The sequence below is a fragment of the Molossus molossus genome, unplaced genomic scaffold (genome assembly GCF_014108415.1).
Source record: "Molossus molossus isolate mMolMol1 unplaced genomic scaffold, mMolMol1.p scaffold_m16_p_19, whole genome shotgun sequence".
NCBI lineage: Eukaryota > Metazoa > Chordata > Mammalia > Chiroptera > Molossidae > Molossus > Molossus molossus.
In genome coordinates this window covers 25,901,757-25,922,846 of record NW_023425354.1, presented here as the reverse complement: position 1 = coordinate 25,922,846, position 21,090 = coordinate 25,901,757, and the positions used below count along the sequence as shown (strand labels likewise).

Below are 21,090 nucleotides of genomic sequence, written 5' to 3'. Positions count from 1 at the left end.
CCTGACCCAGGCCACAGGCTCAGTTCCCTCCATGGATCTCCCAGGCCCTTGCACCTTGGACTCATGTCTAAATCCTCACTCCTTCCTTTTCTGGTTTGTTCTGTTCTTCTAGTCCCTCCATTTTCTCTTCCTTCTCTGAGCCTTCTCCTCTCTTTCACCCCTAGAATTTGTGGTAGGAAGTAGAGGTACCAGGCCAGGTTCTCTGCCGGATCTTTGTCTCTATCCTGGGCATCCGAGAACTCTGGGTTTGGTCTGCCTCCAGTTCGGCACCACCTCCCTGTGTGTGTTGGGTCCAGAACTTGCCCCTCCAGTCATGGGTTCCTCCTACTCCCTGGAGCCCTGAGGTCCTGGGGGCCCAGTCCTTGACCCCTAAGGCCCTTACAGGCTGGTGGTCTGGGTCCTACATGGAGAAAATTCCCCAAAGTCTTCTTCTAAATGGCACAAGACTAGAAGTGAGAGCCAGCTCCTCCACCTGCCCCCACCTCCATGAGCCCCGAGCCCCTTCCTCTCTCTCTGAAAGGGGCTGTCTGCCCACCTTCTTTATACAGAAACTGTGGGTCTTGGGCCCAGTACTTGGACAAAGCTGTTCTAAAACACTTATGTGTACACTGTTTTGCCCCCTGGCCATCTCCCAAATCCTGGCCACAGAGCAGTGGCTAAAGATGGACTTGGATGCCCGGCCAGTGTGGCTCAGTGGATTGAGTGTCATTCCACGGACTGCGAGGTCCCGGTTCAATTCCCAGTCAGGGCACGTGCCTGGGTTGCAGGCTCGATCCCTACTTGCAGGAGGCAGCCGAGCTATGTTTCTCTCACATCGATGTTTCTCTCTCTCTCTAAAAAAGTCAATTAAAAAAAATATAAATATAGATATAGATATAGATAGATAGATAGATAGATAGATAGATAGATAGATAGATAGATTAGATATAGATATATAGATATATAGATATATAGATAGATAGATAGGCTAGGCTCCAGGAATCATGAGTTCTAATTCTGACTCTGCCACTAACTTGCTGTGTGATCTGAGTCTAATCATTGTCATTACCTTGATCTGAGTCTCAGTGTCCCTGAGGAATGATAGGAATAGACTGCTGACTGCTGGTCTCATGTTCCAGAACCAAAGAGAAATACCCAGTGATCCTCTAGACTAGACAGAAGTATTGACCAGGTTTTAATGGAGGGCACGGAGGGGAGTCATCATGGAGGTGCCCCCTTTGGAAACAAATCTGTTTTGTTTTCGGAGTGAGGAGCAGACTACTCCCAGGGGTTCCCTTCCTCCCAGTGCTTCTCAGATCATTCTCTTATCAGAAAAGTGTATCCAAAGAAGTAGTACTATGCAGAGTAGCTACACACACACACACACACACACACACACACACACACACACACACACAGAGTTAGCATCAAGCTTAATGGTGAAATATGTACAGCTTTTCTACTGAGATCAGAAACTGGACAAGGATGTCTCTCACTACATCTGTCCAGCACTACAATGGAAGCCCCAGACAGAGCACTAAGGCAAGGAAAAAAAAAGTTAAGAGAGCCCTGGCCGGTTTGGCTCAGCAGTTTGAGCGTCGGCCAGCAGATAAAAGAGCTGCAGGTTCGATTCTGGTCAAGGGCACGTACCTCAGTTGCAGTTCGGTCTCTGGCCCTCATCTCTCTCACATCAATGTTTCTTTCTCTCTCTCTCCCTCTCACTCCCACTCTATCTGAAGATAAATGGAAAAATAATATAAAAACTATTAGAATAAATAAGTGGATTTCTGGTGCTGAGCTGGGCGGGGCGGGGTAGGGTGGGGTGGGGCGGGGCGGGAGGCAGTTAGGTGAGGTGTTTCAGGAGCGCCTCTGCTTCCAGCCACGCTGTGCTCCAGCTGTCGGCGCACAGGCGACCTGGCATGGCACTCCAGCGTGGTACTCCAGCTGTATCTGTCAGCGTGTTTTGATGCCATCTCGTACCAACCTGGCTATGGGAATCCCCAGTAGTAACATGAAATACCCAAGGCTCTCTAGCACAGATGATGGCTACATTGATTGACCTTCAGTTTATGAAAAGCCCTCCTAAGTTCCATATAAGGCCATTGTGCTTGCTACAGTGATGATTTTTTTTTTTTTTTTATCCTCACCCGAGGACATTTTTCCATTTTTTACTCAGATAGAGCGGGAAGGAGAGAGAGGAAGAGAGAGAAACATCGACGTGAAAGGGACACATCGAGTGGCTGCCACCCACACGAACCAACCAGGGCCGGGGACAAACTGCAGCCAAGGTACATGCCCTTAGCGGGAACCGAACCCGGGTTTCTGCGGACCGCAGGCTGACGCTCTAACCGCTGAGCCAAACCGGCCAGGGCTACAGTGCTGATTTTGATTGGCACCTTTCCATTATCATAAGCTCCCTCCTGCTGGTGGACAAAGGGTTTCACCCCCAGCCGTGTGACCTGTGCCATTTGCTGCAGCTGCTGGAGGAAGTGTCTGCAGCAAGAAGCTCATCTTCCTGGACCACTATTCTCAGGCCAGCGAGTGAGCCACCAAATACATCAGGAACCGTGTCATCCAGTTTAACCCTGGACCAGACAGGTACTCCATCCTAGGGCTCCCCACTGGGAGCACCCCACTTGGCTGCTACAAGAAGCTAATTGAGTACTATAAGAATGGAGACCCGTCCTTCAAATATGTGAAGACCTTCAGCGTGGACGAATAGAGCACCCAGAGAGTTACCTCTCCTTTATGGAGAACAGCTTCTTCAAGCACACACTGACATGCACCCAGAAAACACCCAAACTCTGGATGGGAACTCAGCTTACCTGCAGGCTGAGCAACACTTTTGAAGAGATCAAGGCTGCAGGCGAGATTGAGCTGTTTTTTGGAGGCATCAGTCCCGATTGCCTTCAATGAGCCGGGCTCCAGTCTGGTGTCCAGGACCTGTGTCCAGATGCAGGACATGGACACCATCCTGGCCAAAGCTAGGTTCTTCGATGGAGATCTTGCCAAGATGCCCTGATGGTGGGCACTGTCATGGATACTAGAGAGGTGATAATCCTCATCACAGGTGCTCACAAGGCTTTTGCTCTGTACAAAGCAGTTGAGGAGGGAGTGAACCGTATGTGGACCATGTGTCTGCCTTCCAGCAGCATCCCTGCACCGTGTTTGTGTGCAGTGAAGATGCCACGCTGGAGCTGAAGTGAACACTGTCAAGTATTTCAAAGGGGGCAGACTAACCATTCCTGTCCTGATCATTGGCATCCTGGTGTTCCTGCCAGGATTTGCCACCTGGGCATCGCCTACTATGCATCCAAAAGCTACTGGGATTACTCCTACAACCACTTTCCAGACTTTGATGACTAATACCCACCTCAGTCCTGAGGAGCAGAGTCAGATGTTTCTGAGCTCAGCTATAAGGTATTGAGTAGAAACTATGGCTAAAGGGTAAGGAATTCTGTGGTTTGCAGATGTTTAACAGAACAATGGCCAGGTTTTATGGGTCTGTCCTAAAGATGTTAACTGAGCTTACAATAAGCTAATTAGGGCATACTCTGATTTCATCTCCTGGCCCTGACAAAAAACTGACAAATTGTTCTACTTCTACGTGAACCTGTATCATAGAAGACTAGCAGTGTTAATTGGAAATAGCTGGAGGTTATTCTGTAGTGGGAAGTGTTGCTGACACCCCTCTTTTCAAAGTTGAGCATTTCTACCCAGCCGGTGTGGCTCAGTGGTTGAGCATCGACCCATGCATCAAAAGGTCATTGATTCAATTCTTGGTCAGAGCACATGCCCAGGTTGTGGGCCCAATCTCCAGTGGGGGGCATGTAGGAGGCAGCCAATTGATATTCTCTTTCATTGATGTTTCTATCTTTCTCTCCCTCTCCCTTTCCCCCTCTAAAATCAATAAAGAAAAAAAATAAAAAATTAAGAAATAATAAAGTTCAGCATTTCTTGCTCTGGCCAGTTTGGCTCAGCAGTTAGAGCATCCAGCCGTGGACCAAAGAGTCAGAGGTTCAATTCCAGTCAAGGGCACATGCCTCGGTTGTGGTTTGGTCCCCAGGCCTGGTCAGGGTCGTGTGGGAGGCAGCCAATCGATGTGTCCCTCTCACATTGATGCCTTTCTCTCTCTCTCCTCTCCTTCCCACTCTGTCTGAAGATAAATGGAAAAATATCCTCTGGTGAGATTAAAAAAAAATAAAGTCGAGCATTTATTTTTTTACATCCCCCCCAATGGACATTTTTCCATTTTTTGTTTAGATAGAGTGAGAGGGAGAGAGAGGAAGAGAGAGAAAGAGAGAGAGAGAAACATTGATGTAAAAGGGACACATTGAGTGGCTGCCTCCCGCACGACCCTACCAAGGCCCGGGACAAACTGCAACCCAGGTTCGTGTCCTTAGCAGGAACCAAACCTGGGTCTCTCTGGACCGCAAGCCGATGCTCTAACTGCTGAGCCAAACTGGCCAGGGCAAGGATTTCTTTTAAATAGTCTTTGTTGTCAGTTCATTCTTGTGGCAAATGGAAGAATGCAGTATGTCAAATTTCTTATTCCTAAGTAATTTATTTGGAAAATATCTAAGCATGTATGCTCTAACTTCCTGTTCTAGTGGAAGACTTTGGCAAAATCAAATATTAGTGTGCATACACCTGTAATATTATTTACCTGCTTTCTTATTAAGAACAATAAGAAATTTTAAAAAATCTCAGAGCAAGTTTTCAAAATATAAACCCTTTCTCTGTTCACCAGTCCTTGGCCAGCTCGGATCTGGTTCACCTATCAGTTGGGCACCATATAATTTAGGTAATTCTGTCCTCTACAGATTAAGATGTTCTGTATATCATGCCTTTAAAGACTGGACTTTTGTCTGTTTTCTAAGGAAAAATGTAGGTAAGAGGTTGTTATTTAGAGATTACAACCCCATCGTTAGCACCTTGTGTTATGATGTCATTCTGCTGAAGACTGGAAGATTTGGCCTGGATCCCTAGGGTACTAGACTGCCTTAGTTTGATTCTATTTGCTAGCTTGTAAAAAGTAACTTATGGTCAAAAGAAATTAAAATGTCAAAATATGTTTTTAAAAAAGAACAAATAAGTGAATTTATCAAGGTCATTGGATAAAAGATCAGTATAAGAAATCAAATGTTGCCCTGGCTGGTTTTGCTCAGTGGTTGGAGCATTAGCCTGTGGACCAAAGAGTCTCGGGTTCTATTCCAGTCAAGGGCACATACCTCAGTTGAGGTTCGGTCCCTGGCCCTGGTTGGGGTCATTTGGGAGGCAACCAGTCGATGTGTCTCTCTCACATCAATGCTTCTCCCTCTCTCCCCCTTCCCCCTAACTTTCTCTGAAAATAAATGGAAAAATATCTAAGGGTGAGGATTTAAAAAGAAAGAGAGAGAGAGCCCTGGTCGGTTTGGCTCAGCGGTTAGAGTGTGGGCCTGCGGTCCAGGGAGACCCAGGTTCAGTTCCTGCTAAGGGCATGTACCTCAGTTGCAGTTTGTCCCCAGCCCTGGTTGGGTTGTGTGGGTGGCAGCCACTCAATGTGTCCCTTTCACGTCAACATTTCTCTCTCTCTTCCTCTCTCTCCCTCCTACTCTATTTGAGAAAAATGTCCTCAGGTGAGGATATATATATAAAAAAAAAAAAAAAGAAAGAAAGAAAGAAAGAAAGAGAGAGAGAGAGAAGGAAGGAAGGAAGGAAGGAAGGAAGGAAGGAAGGAAGGAAGGAAGGAAGGAAGGAAATGTTCTTCAATACATTACCAATGTACAATCAGGGAAGGAACTAAGAAGACTGCACCATTTATACACCATAAAAATATCAAATGCCGAGACTTCTGGTTAAGATGGTGGTGTAGGCAAAGATAGTATTGCCTCCTCCCACAACCACATCAAAATTACAATTAGATGCCCGGCCAGTGTGTCCCTACAGGACACCAACTATAATAGGCTACCCTAGGAATCCCAGGAGACATAGCTAATGTCTCTACCTAATACATAGACATAAATACAGGGAGGCAGCCAAACTGAGGAGACAAAGAAACATGTCCCAAATGAAAGAACAGAACAAAATTCCAGGAAAAGAACTAAATGAAATGGAGATTAGCAATCTAACAGATGCAGAGTTCAAAACACTGCTTATAAGGATGCTCAATGAACTTAGTGAGGGCCTCAAGAGCATGAAAAAAGACCAGTCAGAAATGAAGGAGGCACTAACCGAAATAAAGAATAATTTACAGAGATTCAATAGTAGAGTAAGTAAAGCCAAGAAGCAAACCATTGATTTGGAATATAAGGAAGCAAAAAACATCCAATCAGAATAGCAAAAAGAAAAAAGAATCCAAGAAATGAGGATAATGTAAGGAGCCTCTGGGACAACTTCAAGCATGCCAACATTCGCATCATAGGGGTGCCAGAAGGAGAAGAGAGAGAGCAAGAAATTGCAAAACTATTTGAAACAATAATGACAGAAAACTTCCCTAACTTGGTGAAGGAAACAGACATTCAAGTCCAGGAAGCAGAGAGATTCCCAAACGAGATGAACCCCAAGAGGTCCACACCAAGACACATCATCAAAATGCAAAAGGTTCAAGACAAAGAGAGAATCTTAAAAGCAGCAAGAGAAAAGCAGTTAGTTACCCATAAGGGAGCTCCCATAAGACTGTCAGCTGATTTTTGAAAAGAAACTTTGCAGGCCAGAAGGGAGTGGCAAGAAATATCAAAGTATGATGAAAAGCAAGAACCTACAACCAAGATTACTCTATCCTGCAAAGCTATCATTTAGAATCAATGGACATATAAAGAGTTTCCTAGACAAAAAAACACTAAAGGAGTTCATCCCCACCAAACCAGTGTTATATGATACGTCAAAGGGTCTTCTTGAAGAAAAAGAAGATCCAAAATATGAACAAACAAAATGGCAATAAATACAGGTCTACTGATAATTGAATCTACAAACAAAATGAACAAGCAGAACAGAAACAGATTCATAGATGCAGAGAACATTGTGTTGTTTGTCAGATGGAAGGGAGGTTGGGGGAATGGGTGAAAAAGGTGAAGGGATTAAGAAGTACAAATTGGTTGTTAGACTGATAAACCTCAAAGGGTAGGTGGGTGGGAGGGGTGGGAAGAAATAAACCAAAGAACTTATATGCATATATGTATAACCAATGGACACAGAAAACAGTGTGGGGAAGGCAGGAGGGGGATGGATGCAGAGAGGAGGTGGTCAATAGGGGAAAAAGGAGGAACATCTGTAATATATTCAACAATAAAGATAAGTTTAAAAAAATCAAATGCCTACCTAGAAATAACTTTAAAGAAAAAAAGTGTAAAATCATGCAATACACAGAAAACTACAAAACATTAGTGAGAGATCATTTAAAATACCTAAATAATAAAGAGAATGTACCATGTTCATGGATTGGAAGACTCAATATGGTAAAGATGATAATCCTCCCCAAATTAATGTGTAGATTCAACACAATCCCAGTCTAAATCCTAGCAAGCATGTGTGTGTGTGTGTGTGTGTGTTTGTGTGTGTATGTTTGTGTATGTGTACTGACACATTGACAAATCTACAAATTGGTCAAAATTTGTAGTGACAATTGACAAATTCTAAAATTGATATGGAAATGCAAAAGACCAAAAATAGCCAAGACACTCTTGAAGAAGAGCAAGGCTGGAGAATTTCTAGCATTAGGTATTAAGACAGTATAGTATCAGTGCAAGGATAAACCAGTAAAACAAAATAGCCCCGAAACAGATCCACACAAATATGGCCACTTGATTTTTGACACAGATGATACTGCTATGCAATACTAGGAAAAGAATGTTCTTTTCAATAAATGATGCTGGGTAAATTGGATATTCATATGGGAAAATTTATCTTGATCCCTAATTCATAAACTGAACACAAAAAGTACTAACCATAAAGGAGAAAGAAAAAAACCATGATGAATTATTCTCCATTAAAATTAAGAACTTTTGGCCCTGGCCAGGTAGCTGAGTTGGTGAGCGCATTGTCCCGATATGCCTTGGTTGTGGGTTTGATCCCTGGTCAGGGAATATATAAGAATCAACCAATGAGTGCATAAATAAGAGGAGTAACAAATCAATGTTTCTCTCTCTCTCTCTCTCCCACCCTCTTTCCTCTCTCTTTCTCTGAAAATGATTTAAAAAAAAAAAAAGAACTTCTGCTTTTCGAAAGTCACCATTAAGAAAGTAAAAGGCTTGCCCTGGCCAGTTTGGCTCAGCAGTTGAGCGTCGGCCTGTGGACCAGAGAGTCCCGGGTTCAGTTCCTGCAAGGGGCATGTACCACAAAAAAAAAAAAAAAAGAAGAAAGAAAGAAAGTAAAAGGCAAGATACAGAATTGGAGAAGATATTGACAATACAAAGGTCTTGTATCCAGAATATACAAAGAACTCTTACAGATCAATAGGATGGACAACCCAATAGAACAGGCACTTTACTAATAAGGCACTTTACTAATAAGGCTGTCCAAATGACCTGCAAACATAAGGGAAGGTGTGTGATATCATCAGCAAGGAAATGCAACACCGCAATGAGCTAAAAGAGAAAGACTGACGCAGCTAAATATTGGCCGGGACGCACAGCACGTAGCACTCTTGTACCCAGCTGCTGGGAGAGTGAGTTGGCACAACTTACTTTGGAAAACTTTATGACAATAGCAACTAAAGCTGAGCACATTCGATCCCCATGCTCCGGCAATTCCACATCTGGGCACGTATCCAACAGGAAAGCAGACATTATGCTAAGACACACGCGAGAATGTTCACCAGGGCACTAATCTCAGCAGCCCAAAACTGAAAACACACACACACACACACACCCCCACCAGATGTCCATCAGCAGTAGAAGAGATAAACGAAGGCGTACATTCCTATGTTGGTACACTCTACAGCAACGGGAAGGAGCAAGCAGCACCTACAAGAAACGACACAGATGAATCTCACAAGCTTAACACTGAACGTACCAAAGAACACATATTGTGTGATTCTGATGACAGGAAGTTCAAAAACAGGCAAAACTACTCTATGGTGGTACCAATCAGGATGGCAGCTACCTTCAGGGAAAACAGGTCGGCAGAAGGCACCGGAGGGTTAGGGAGATACTGGAAATATTCTATTTTTCAGTCTGGGTCTGATCACACAAATGTGTTCATTTTGTGAAAAACTCACCCATTTTCTGTCTGTCTGTGACACTTCAATAAAACATTCACCTGACAACAAAATTAAATGGTGGTCCAGAGAGACTCATTCATTCACTTGCCCAGAGTCACACAGCTCTTAGGCAGTTAAAAGTCCTAGGCTCTTATTCCTGCTTTGTTCCTCATTCGGTAAGGCCCTCGGCAAGTCATTTTCTCTTGGGGACTCAGTTTTCTCATCTAACTGGAGTGGGAAGAAAAGACTCACATTTGCTATTGTAGGAGCTCTGCCTGGACCACACTTTGCTGGGCTCTCTCTGGACATGCCCTGAAGTGTGGCTCCAGCTAACAGCCTGGGAGCACTCTGGGTTCCAGGAGAAAGTTCTCAAAGTGACACGTAGGATAGGGAGGGGAGTGTGGAGAAGAGACAGAGGGAGAGCGAGTCTGAGGACCGGCTGGATGGCAAGCTGGTGGGCGGCCGGGGTGAGATAAGACATAGCTGAAGGACAGGGTCGCTGTGGTGGCTGATCAGTGGCATCTTACACTCAGGAGGCCTCCTCCCTCCTCCATCACTCCACCCCTCAGGAATGATCCTCAGGCTCACTGCTTGCGTGAACAGTACTTAGGGAGGAATTAAAGGAAGAGGGGGGGGGTGCATTCCACACCTGGGCTGACAAAGTATAGGGTCAACAGGCAGAGACCTAGCGAATTCAGCAATAGTCGTACCCAGAGGGAGAGGGAAGTAGCCAGGAGCCTCGGGGTGGGGGGCTCAAGCTTAAAACCCCACTATGGGTTGAATGTGAGAGGGGAGGGATGAGCCTGGAAGTTTGGAGCATTCAAGGTTCTGGGTGGCTGACCCTCGGGTTTCATGTAACGTGAGCAGGGGGGATTGGACATGGTGCAGAGCCTGTCCCTCTCACTGACTCCCTGCACTGGGGCAGGGCTGCGGAGCCTCAGCCCTCTCAGCCGACGTGACAGACATGTGGCCACAGGCCCTGATGGCCAGAGGAGGCCAGGGAGACTCACCCCACTCATATTCAAAGGCCGGAAGGAAAAACACCTTCTCAACCCCCACCCCAGGCCTATCCTTGGGTGGAAGGACTCTGATCCCCAAAGAAACAAGGGGTCGAGTGCAGGGTGCAGGCCCCAAGGAGAGAGTCAGTTCCAGGGAGACCTGCTGCCTTGAGAAGGGCGACAGCTTATGGGAGGGGTCGTCAGCTCCCCCAGGGCACGTGGGGGAGAAGGATATTTACCTGCAGTATCTCATTTTCCTCTCACAAATCAGAATTCCCAAACCCTGCTGTCCTGCTGCCTCCCCGAGGGCCCAGTGTGTACGGAGGGTGCATTACGTTGGGTCTCCGTTCTCACGGAGCTGTCAGCAGCCTGGACCCAGCCCATCCGTAGGAAGACCGTGCGAGGCAGTGTTTCACTCTCTGCATTGCACAGATGAGGCTCAGAAGTCCCGTCACATGCCCCGGGCGCAGCGGTGGAAGAGGCAGGGACTCAGAGAAGGGGCAGTGCCCTGGGTGAGTTGGCAGGAGGGCCAGGAGAATGCTTAAGGGGGCTTCAGGTCGGTTTGGGGGTGAGGGGCCACGGGGCTGGACATAGATGCCAGGACTCTCTTCATCAAAGCCCATCTCCAAACACCACCTCCTCCTGCAAGCCACCCCAGATGGCTTCATTAGAGAGGCTGTCCCCATCTTTGTCCCCATTCCCACGACCTTCCAGAACACAGTCCACACCAGCTCCTACCTTGAGTGGGGGGCCTGTTCTGCCCATCTCCCCACTTAGCACTGCCTGACATCTGAGCAGCAGGGGTGGGGTCTCCTCTGAGTGTCCCCCGAGGTGCCCAGTGTGGGCTTTGCGCAGGGCAGGTGCTCACCAGCACATACGAGCCAGCTCCCCCTAGGCTTCCTGAGGGAGGGAGCCCTGGAGCTCAGGAGAGGAGGGAGGATCTGCCAGAGGTTGGGGGGAAAAGATGGGGCTTCGTGCTGGGAAGACGACTTCCCGCCACACACCCTGCTTCTAGGGTGGACCTGCCCTTGCTGCCCTGGCTGGGAACCCCCATAACATGTGGAAGGGCCAGCGCATTCTCCTGACTAGTTCCAGCCAGGGAAGCCCAGGTCTGGGAGAGGAGAGGCCGTGACTGGGCAGAGGGTCTTTCCTGTACTGGAGCCCTTTACACCCCCACCCACCCCCACCCACCCCCACCCGGGGGCCTGGAGCCTCTCAGGCCACAGCCCCTCGCACCCTGGCTGTGAGCAGATCGCAGGCCTGCAGGAGGTAGGAGGGGCAGCTTCTCCCACTGTTCTCAGGGCGGTTGTGGGGAAAGGTGGCCTGGGGGAAAGGGAGCAGATGTTTACCTGGTTGGGAGAGGCTTGGTTGAAGTTCAAGCTCAGCTACGTAAACCATACCAAGAGGGCGAGATGCGGTTTGTTCCCCGGGCACGGGTGGGGACTGGAAGGGACAGAGAGCCGATGGTCTGGGCTGCCAACACTCTAGGAGGACCACAGCACCTCCCAGCCTAGACCCTGCCTCCCCCAAACACCTTCCAGGCAGGCTGCACCTGGACTCCTTCCTGTCCCAGCCTGTCTGTTCAGAGATGAAAGATAAGGAGAAAGGGGACAGAGCGACAGAGACAGGACAAGGGGTCAGAAGTGAGGTGATGGGGTTGGGGGGGGCAAGGGAGAAAGCTCCAGAAGGGCCCTGGAAGTGAGGCAGGCTGTCCATTGTCCTGGCCCTATAGGCTGCCCAGGACTGATGTCTTAACTTCCTGGGGGTCCGCCCCAGCCTCTGCGTACCTGAGGGTGTGTGTCTGATGGCTGCTGTGCCTGTGACGCAATGGTGTGCTCTGGGAGGTGGCTGCTTGTCGAGCGAGCGAGTGACAGGCGCAGAGCAGAACCCCCACCCCTGTCAAGCTCCTTGATTATTTTTTCCTGCCGGCTCTGCCTCCAGGGACTGCTTCCCGCCCAGGATGGAAGGCAGGCCACAGCTTGTCTGACCCAGCCTGGCCCTGGGGGAGTCCAGCTCTTGGGGGCTGGATAATCTGAGCCAGGGGAGGGCAGACAAGAGTGGCTGCTCCCACCCCCATCCCGGGAGGCCCCCTCCTTGCCCCAGTTTACCGAGCCCTCCTGAGAGAGCAGGCTTGAGCCTTTGGGAGGCAGCCAGATTCCTGCCAGGCGGGTGGGCTGTGGGAGGGATCAGCAGGCAGCGCTACTGTTCTGCATCGCCCCTCCCCCACGCAGGGTGAGCCTGGCTCCTGCCTCCTCCCGCCTCCCCTCCCTGTGTCCAGGGCCTGCTTGCCTGAGTGAGACAAGAGTAATGGACACAGCCAGGGCCTGACCCGAGGGCCTTGGCTCCAGGCCCAGCGCTAGGAACACAGTCCGTAAATATTTGGGGAGTGAATGGTGCCCACCCTCCTCACACAGCCGACTCTTTCCTGCAGCCACAGAAGGCTTTCAGGGGGATGGGGGAGGAGGCCGTGGTGTCCATCCCTCTGCCTCCGAGCTGGGATCGGCATCAAAGACCTCAGGGTCCAGCCTGCTGGGCCCTCGGCCAGGTCTAGCCGCAGACAGGAACGGCATCTCTTCATTACCCCGCGTCAGCCAGCCCCTGCCCAGTGTCAGCTGCAGCCCGGGGACCCCGAGCCTTGGCTTTGGAATACAGAACCCTTCCTGAGGGAAGTTCTTTCTGCAATCTAGCTTCTGCCCTCCTGCGACCCCTTTATTTGGAAACAAACCTTGTCTGGCTTTTGGAAAACTAACAGTGGCCTTCAACTTGCTCTTCTGTGCCTTTCCTGAAGTGCTGTCCACTGCTGTCACCCAGTCTGAAAGGGCTGAGCTCTGGGTGGATACCCCAAAACTCCTTGGGGGTTCCCTTCCCTGCCCCACCAGGAGCCTGGAGGGGGACACACAGCCCTCAGCCTTCCCTGAGTTTTCCACTCTCCTGCAGCCTCAGACAGACAACAAGGGTGTCTTTTGAAGGAAGTCTGAACAGCTCCCACACCAGGAGACCGGGAATTGGAAGGAACCGGCAGCCGCATGTGCAGGGGGATGGCTGAGTGGCCTCCTGTCCCCTCTCCTAGGGCCTTGGGAGAGGCTGTGGAGAGGGGAAGCTAGAGTTAGGGCTGGGGAGAAGGCAATTGGGCCCACTTTTCCAACGCTGCTCCCTGATCTACAACTGGAAAGCCAACCCCATTTCGTGAAAACCCTGTGGCTCACTGTCTTGCGTAACACCAGGCCAAGTTACTGCAGTCCTCTGGGGCTCAGTTTCCTTATCTGTAAAGTGGAAATAATAAAGGTACCTACGTCACAGGATTTTTTAAGGATCAGATGAGACAATACGTGCAGGACACTTAGCATGGGATGAAGTAGAGAGTAAGTACTCAATAAATGTGAACCATTATGACTAAGACTTTTAAGACTTAAAGGTCAAGTTCACCAGGTTCTCTCAGCCCTGGAATTTGAGTGTGTTTCTCATGGACTGAGGGAAGGAAGGATGTGTAGGAAATAATGTACTTTGGGATGACAGACCCTGCTTCAACCTGCCTGGCCCTGATGAGGCCAACCTGTTCCCACCCACGGGTTCTCATGAACCCCCAGGTCTGGTGCCACTCCCCCACCCCCTCCAGCCTGGCCAGGGTGGTGCCCACCCCACTTCCAGGAAGAGGGACATAAACACAGCTTGGATGGATGAAAGCCCCCAACATCCTCTCCGGAAGTTCCAGAGTGGTCAGGCTCCTGTCTAGTCAGGGAGAGAAGCTGGGAGTTCGCAAGCCTTAGTTCACGAGGGCCAGGGCGTAGGGGAAGCACCCCTTCCAGGACACGTGGAGAGAGGAGGCAGGTAGTCCCCCCGAAGTCCATGTCCAGACCCCTGCCCTCCCTGTCTGCATACCGAATGGGTATGAAGTGATCTCCCTGTGGTATTAATTTGCGTTTTCCTGATAACTAATGATGTTGATCTTCTTTTTATTTATTTATTTTTTTCATCCTCACCTGAGGACATTTTTCCATTTTTTGTACAGATAGAGTGGGAGGGAGAGAGAGGAAGAGAGCGAGAGAGAAACATCAACGTGAAAGGGACACATCGAGTGGCTGCCACCCGCACGACCAACCAGGGCCGGGGACAAACTGCAACCGAGGTACATGCCCTTAGCGGGAACCGAACCCAGGTCTCTCCGGACCGCAGGCCGACGCTCTAACCGCTGAGCCAAACCGGCCAGGGCTGTTGATCTTCTTTTTAAGTGCCTATTGGCCATTTGTATATCTTCTTTGGAGAAATGTCTATTCAAATGCTTTTTAACCACCTTGCTGGCACCAAAGCCACTAGGCTGTCCCCCCCCCCCCCCTTTCACTCCAGCCTGTCTTCCCTCTAAGTGCAGCTCTAACCAGGCCCTTCCCCTGCTTAAATCTTCAATGGCTCCCCATGGCTTGCAGCCGAACTTGCCAAATTACTCTCTGTGAAGTGTTTTGGGAGTGGTTCCTCCGAAAATGGTTCCATGGTCGAACTAGTTTTGGGAAATATTGCACATTCTCACCCACTCCAGGAGTTTGCCAGTGCATGTTGGCCCAGAGAAGCCCCCAAAGAAACAATTCCCTCCCTAACCCAGCATCTCCTAAAAGACTCTGAGGAGAAATTCACACCCCTCCCCTTGCATTTTCTTTTTCACAGCTTTATTGAGATATAATTCACGTATCACACAACTCACTCAATTACAGTGTACAATTCAGTGGCTTTTTAGTATATTCAGAGTTCTGCAGCCATCACTACAATCAATTTTAGAACATTTCAGCCTTTCCCCAAAACCCCATACTGTTTAGCTATCACTTCCGACCTATACCCCTCATTTTTCTCTTTCAACCCTAGGCAACTACTAATCTACTTTCTATTTATATTTGCCTGCCCTGGACATTTCCTACAAATGGAACCGTACTATATGGAGCCTTCTTTGTAAATGGGTTCTTTCGCCCAGCAAAATGTGTTCACGGTTCATCCATATTGCAATATATCTCGGTACTTTATTCCTTTTTATGGCCAAATAATAGTCCATTGTGTGAATCAACTACCTTTTATTCATTCATTCATCAGTTAATGGACTTTTGGGTTGGTTTTACTTTTGGGCTATTATAAATAATGCTGCTATAAATATTCCTGTGTAAGTTTCGGTGCGGTCATATGTTTTCATTCTTTCGAGTATCTACCTGGGAATGGAATTTCTGGGTCTAATGGCAACTCTATGTTGAACTATTCGAGGAAATTCCAGACTATCTTTTGAAGCAATTGCATCATTTTACATTCCCGCCAACAGTGAATGAGGGCTTCATTTTTCCTTCACCAGCACGTATTTGATTTTTTGGTTCTAGCCCTCCTTGTGGGTGCGCAGGGGTATCTCGCTGTGGTTTTGATGTGCGTTTCCCTAGTGATCAGTTGAGCATTTTTTATGTGCTTATTGGCCATTTGTATGTCTTCTTTGGAGAAATGTCTATTCAGGTTCCCCAATTTTATTTATTTTATTATTTATTTTTTTATCCTCACCTGAGGACATTTTCGCATTTATCTTCAGATAGGGGGGGGGGGGAGAGAGAGAGAGAGAAACATTGATGTAAGAGAGACACATCGACTGGTTGCCACCCGCACAACTCCAACCGGGGCCGGGGACAAACTGCCACCGAGGTACGTGCCCTTAGCAGGAACCGAACCCGGGTCTCTCAGGACCGCAGGCCGACGCTCTAACCGCTGAGCCAAACTGGCCAGGGCACAGGTTCCCCATTTTTAAACTGGGTTGTTTGTCTTTTTATTATTGAGTTGTAAGAGTTCTTTATATATTTTAGATATAAATCCCTTATCAGATATATGATCTATAACTATTTTATTCCTTCTATGGGTTATCTTTGAGCTTTTCTGAAAGTGTTCTTTGAAGCACAGAAGTTTTTTTCTTAAATATGTTTTTATTGATTTTTTTTTTTTAGAGAGAGAGGAAGAGAGAGGGAGAGAGATAGAAACATCAATGATGAGAAAGAAACATCGATGATTGATCTGCTGACTCGGGCATGCCCCCTACTTGGAGTGAGCCCACAACCAGGGAGTGTGCCCTGACCGGGAATTGAACCAGTGATCTTAGTGCATGGGTTGATGCTCAACCACTGAGCCACACTGGCTGGGCTGAAGCACAAACGTTTTAAATTTTGATGAAGTTCAGGGTCTTAATTCATTCGGGCATCTATAAAATTATAGCTTATAAACAATAGAAACGTATGTCTTATAGTTCTGGAGGCTGGAAATCCCAGATCAGGGTGCCAGCACCCTGAGTGAGAGCCTTCTTCTGGGCCTCAGACTTTTGTTGTATCCTAGTGCGACTGGGGGGCCACGGAGTTCTGGGGGGCCTCTTTGACAATAATACTAATCCCAATCATGAGAACCTTGCTCTCATGACCCAATAACCTCCCAAAGCCTCACCTCTTTTTTTTGTTTGTTTAAATCCTCACCCAAGGATATTTTTTCATTTATCTTCAGACAGAGTGGGAGTGAGAGAGAGAGAAAGAGAAACATTGATGTGAGAGACACATCGACTGGTTGCTTCTTGCATGACCCTGACCAGAGCCAGGGACTGAACTGCAACTGAGGTACGTGCCCTTGCCCGAAATCAAACCAGAGACTCTTTGGTCTGCAGGCTGAAGCTCTAACTGCCCAGCCAAACAGGCCAGGGTCCAAAGCCCCACCTCCTAAAACTGTTCCTTGGGGATCAGGATTTCAACATATGCATTTGGGGCAGAGGAGACACAAACATTCAGACCATAGCATTCAGTTTCTCTATTTTTAATTTCGTTGCTATGCTTTTGGTGTTACATCGAAGAATCCATTGCCAAATTATGTTTTCTTCTAAATGTTTTATAGGTTTAGGTCTTGTATGTAGACCATTTTCAGTTCATTTTTGTATATGATCTAAGGTAGGGAGCCAACTGTGGATATTCTTCCGCATGTGGATATTCAGTCCCCCCTTATCTCTCCTCGCATGTTTACAAAACACCCAGTAGCATCTCATGGAACACCTGTTGGGACAGGCCAAGTGACAAGATCAGGCCCCAGGTTTTAGCCTGACCAAGGCCTCTCAACATCCGCTTCTTACCTGCCCTTTCCCCATGTATCTGGACTGGTCTCTTGCTGGTCCTCAGACTTGCACTGTTCCGACGTTTCCCACCCCCATCCCCCACACCAAACTTTGCCTGATGAAATCCACTATCCTCTAAGGAATAATGATAGCTTTCTATGTGCCAAACATTTTCCTAAGCACTTTGTTTGTATCATCTCATTTAATTCTCCCACCCCAATTTTATAGATGAGGAAGTCGGAGTTCAACACAGTTAGGTAAATTGCCCAGGTTACACAGTTAGCAAGGGAGGGAGGGAGCATTTGAACTGAGGTCATCTGATGCCAGAGACCCTGCTTTTTTGTTACTGTTACTAATCCTCACCCATGGATATTCTTTCCATTGACTTTCTTATTTTTTGTTGTTGTTGTTTTTGTTTGTTTGCTTATTTGTTTTTGGTACATGCCCCTAGCAGGAACCGAACCCGGGACTCTCCGGTCCGCAGGCCAACGCTCCAACCGCTGAGCCAAACCAGCCAGGGCGACTTTCTTATTTTAGCGAGAGTGCAAGGGAAGAAAGGGGGAGAGAGAGGGATGGAAAGAAAAAGAGAGAGAGTGAGAAAGACATCGATGTGAGAGAGAAACATTGATTGGTTGTCTCCTGCATGTGCTCCGACCAGAGAACCGAGGATTGAACCTGCAACTCTTCGGTTGGAGGAGGGGACAGTGCTCTAACCACTGGGCAACACTGGTCAGGGCCAGAGTCCTTGCTCTTAACAAATCACTACTCTCCCGTCAACCTTCGCTTTTCTCCGCCACTCTCCTCACTGCGTCATTGGTACCAAAATAGAGTCACTGAGCTCTACCATGCATTTCTCTGAAATAACAAATTAGCAAGTGAGTAAAATAATTAATTGAATTGTACTGTTGGAGCTGGAAGGGACCCAAGCGATGGCGTACATTCCGGGATGACAACTGGATCTGATAGATGGGGAGGCTCTGTGACTCCTCCAGGGGCACGAGGTGGCGCAGTCCCTGTCAGGACCAGGCCTCTCCACCTCCCGCCTTGCAGTTTCAACACCACACCTGCTGCATCTCCATTCAACACACGTTTGTTAAGCACCTTCTCTGTGCCAGGCCCCAGTCTGAGCTCCGTGTGAGGCAAACAGAACAAGAACCCTGGAGCCCTGCCCTGTCTCTCTCCTCAGGGACAGGGGCTTAGGCCTGGCAGGATCCTCCTGGCCTTCAAGACCCTCCTGGCTCCTCCCCCATGCAGGGCTGGGCTCCAGGGACTCTCTGCTCCCTTGGAGGGAGCCCTGGAAATGGGAGGCGGCCAGCGGCTGGCCAGGGGCACAGGGCGGGCCGGGAGGAAGGGCTCTGGGTAGGGTTCATTTCCTGGCACCCTTGTTTGCCGCGTGCCCCTGGCATCTGGTAGCTGTTTCCGCCCCGCCCACAGCCTCCCTGGATGAGTGGGCAGCGGGCCTAGGGCTGGAATTCCCCACCATCCTCAGTTTTAGCTGTCTCTCAGCTGGGTGCTCTCGGAGCGCAACAGACCTGGATGAGAATCCTGCTCCCTCCACCAGCTATGTAACCTCGGGCATGTCTCTTTGCCAGTCTGGGCCTTTGCTTCCTCTTCTGGACAAGGGGCTAATAGACTGACCTCACAGGCTTGTCATGAAGAATAAGGGACATAATTTACATAAAAGGCCTGACACAGTGAGACTCCCCATATAAACTGTTAACTCTTTTCTCACCCTAGCTTTGCCACTTTCCACCTTCAGGAAGTCTTCCAGGATGGCCGCTTTCCCTGTCTCCCCACTCCTGGGTTGGGTCCCAGTCTGAACCTTGGGGGAGGCCTGTGCTGGGGGTGATATGATGGGATTCCCCAGGTGCTGATACCTCCCCGCTAGATCTTGGATAATCATTTCCTTGGCGTAGACATGCCCATGAACCACAGTGAATGGGGCTGAAGCGGACCCTCCGGGAGACTCATCAGTTTTCCAATGAACCGGATTCGATTTGATGCCTGGCTCTGACCTCTACTCCGAGCAGAGCACTGTAGTGAGAGCTATTGGCAGGGTGGAAAGAGGGGGTCTGAGCTTGCTTTTCCTGGAGAACAGGGCTGTGGGGACTACTTCTGTAGCCGTTGCTACGCCTACGCCCATTCCAATAAAAAAGTAACGTTTATTGAACTATTGCTATGTGGCAGGCACTGTGCAACTTTTCATTCACTCTCCGTCATGGCTCTGTGATTAGGGTACAATTTTTAACTCAATTTTACAGGTAGAAAAACTGAGGCACTGAGAGCTTAAGCGACGTTGTAGAACTAATAAGTGACATCTGGCCAAGAGTGACAAATGCTCCATCAGAGGGAGAAACAGGGTTATGCTGGAGCAGAAAGCACGCGTTCGAGACCCAGGGAGCTGGGGAAGATGGTGGTCAGTTGGCTTTGAAGGAAGGGGAGCTGTCAATGGGCAGGAGGAAGCTGGAGTGTTGCTTGCAGGCAAAGACCTGGAGAAACGGGCCAGCAGGCATTTGGGGGGATGATGGCCCACCCAATGGCTGTATGGGGAGGATGGGCGTGTGGAGGTCAAGGGCCGAAGGTAAGCAGGCAGTCACGGAGAACCTCGAGCCCTGGGCTAAGGACCTGGCCAAGGCATCCAAGGTTGGGTTCTGGGTGGGGTCAGAGCAGAAGGAAGTAGGAGGGTCTCCTGGGGCCAGGTGATGATTGTCTCAGGGAAGAGAGGGAAGGGCAGTGTGCAGCTTGGTGCCTAATGCCCCTTGTGTGATCTCAGTTAACCTTCCAATGTTCTCAGAGTTGGGCACCATCATCGCTGCTTCATAAATACAGAAACTGAGGCTCAGAGATGACAGAAGTGACTTAGAGACATTGGGGTGGGGTCAGGGCCCAAGCCATATTTGCACACTGGCATTGAGGGTGGGTATACAGGGCCGTGAGGTCTTCTCAATGCATCTGTGGCTGCAGAGAGGAGGGTAGGCATGGGGTGAATGGAGTGGGGCCCCTGGGGTTGTACCTGAGGTCACGAAGAAAGCTAGGGCAACAGTGGGGTAGGAAGGAAGGAAGGAAGGAAGGAAGGAAGGAAGGAAGGAAGGGAGGGAGGGAGGGAGGGAGGGAGGGAGGGAGGGAGGAAGGAAGGAAGGAAGGAAGGAAGGAAGGGAGGAGGGGAGGGAGGAGGGGAGGAAGGAAGGGGAGAGGAAGGAAGGAAGGGGAGAGGAAGGAAGGGGGGAGGAAGGAAGGGGGGAGGAAGGAAGGGGGGAGAAAAGAAGGGGGAGGGAGGGGGAGGGAAGGAGGGAGGGAGGGAGAGAAGGAGGGCAGAGCTTAGTGGTTAAAGCCCAGGTTCAGGTGGTGAGTGGCCTGTGGGAGCTGGGGCCCCAGGGGACTATCTTGGGTGAGCTGTTGTAGGCCCAGCTTGATCTCGGAGAGCCAGGCTGGCGTGTCCTGGTCATCATCAAAGCCAAGGCTGCTCCTAGGGAAAGCATCTTGGAACTTCCCTCTGCTGGTGGGTTTGGGGTATACTACCTTGGGGTTCCTCCCGGGCTCTGGTTTCTCTATCTACCTCCACCCTTGTCTTGGGGCCTCAAGCAGTATCAGCCAGACCTGTACCTTCACCCTGGAGCTCCTAGAGGTCCCCAGACTCACTGGCTGACCTTGATGCTGACCTGTCCCCTGCATCCCACAGCCACCAGCTCCTATCCTCACCCCCACCCTCACCCAAATACCTCGCAAGTCCATCTGCATCTCTATAACAGGCAGACCTCACTCCTCATTTCTATTCCTGAGTCAGTCCCCAGATGGGTCTCTTGCCTCCCGACCAGAGAAAGCTTTTGAATCCGCAAAGGTTA

At 49.1% G+C, this 21,090-nt stretch overlaps 1 pseudogene; it reads left to right on the top strand.

Annotated features, from left to right (window-relative positions):
- The first annotated feature begins 1,898 nt into the window (after nt 1-1,898).
- Nucleotides 1,899-3,406, top strand: LOC118634093 (annotated as a pseudogene).
- Nucleotides 3,407-21,090: the final 17,684 nt, after the last annotated feature.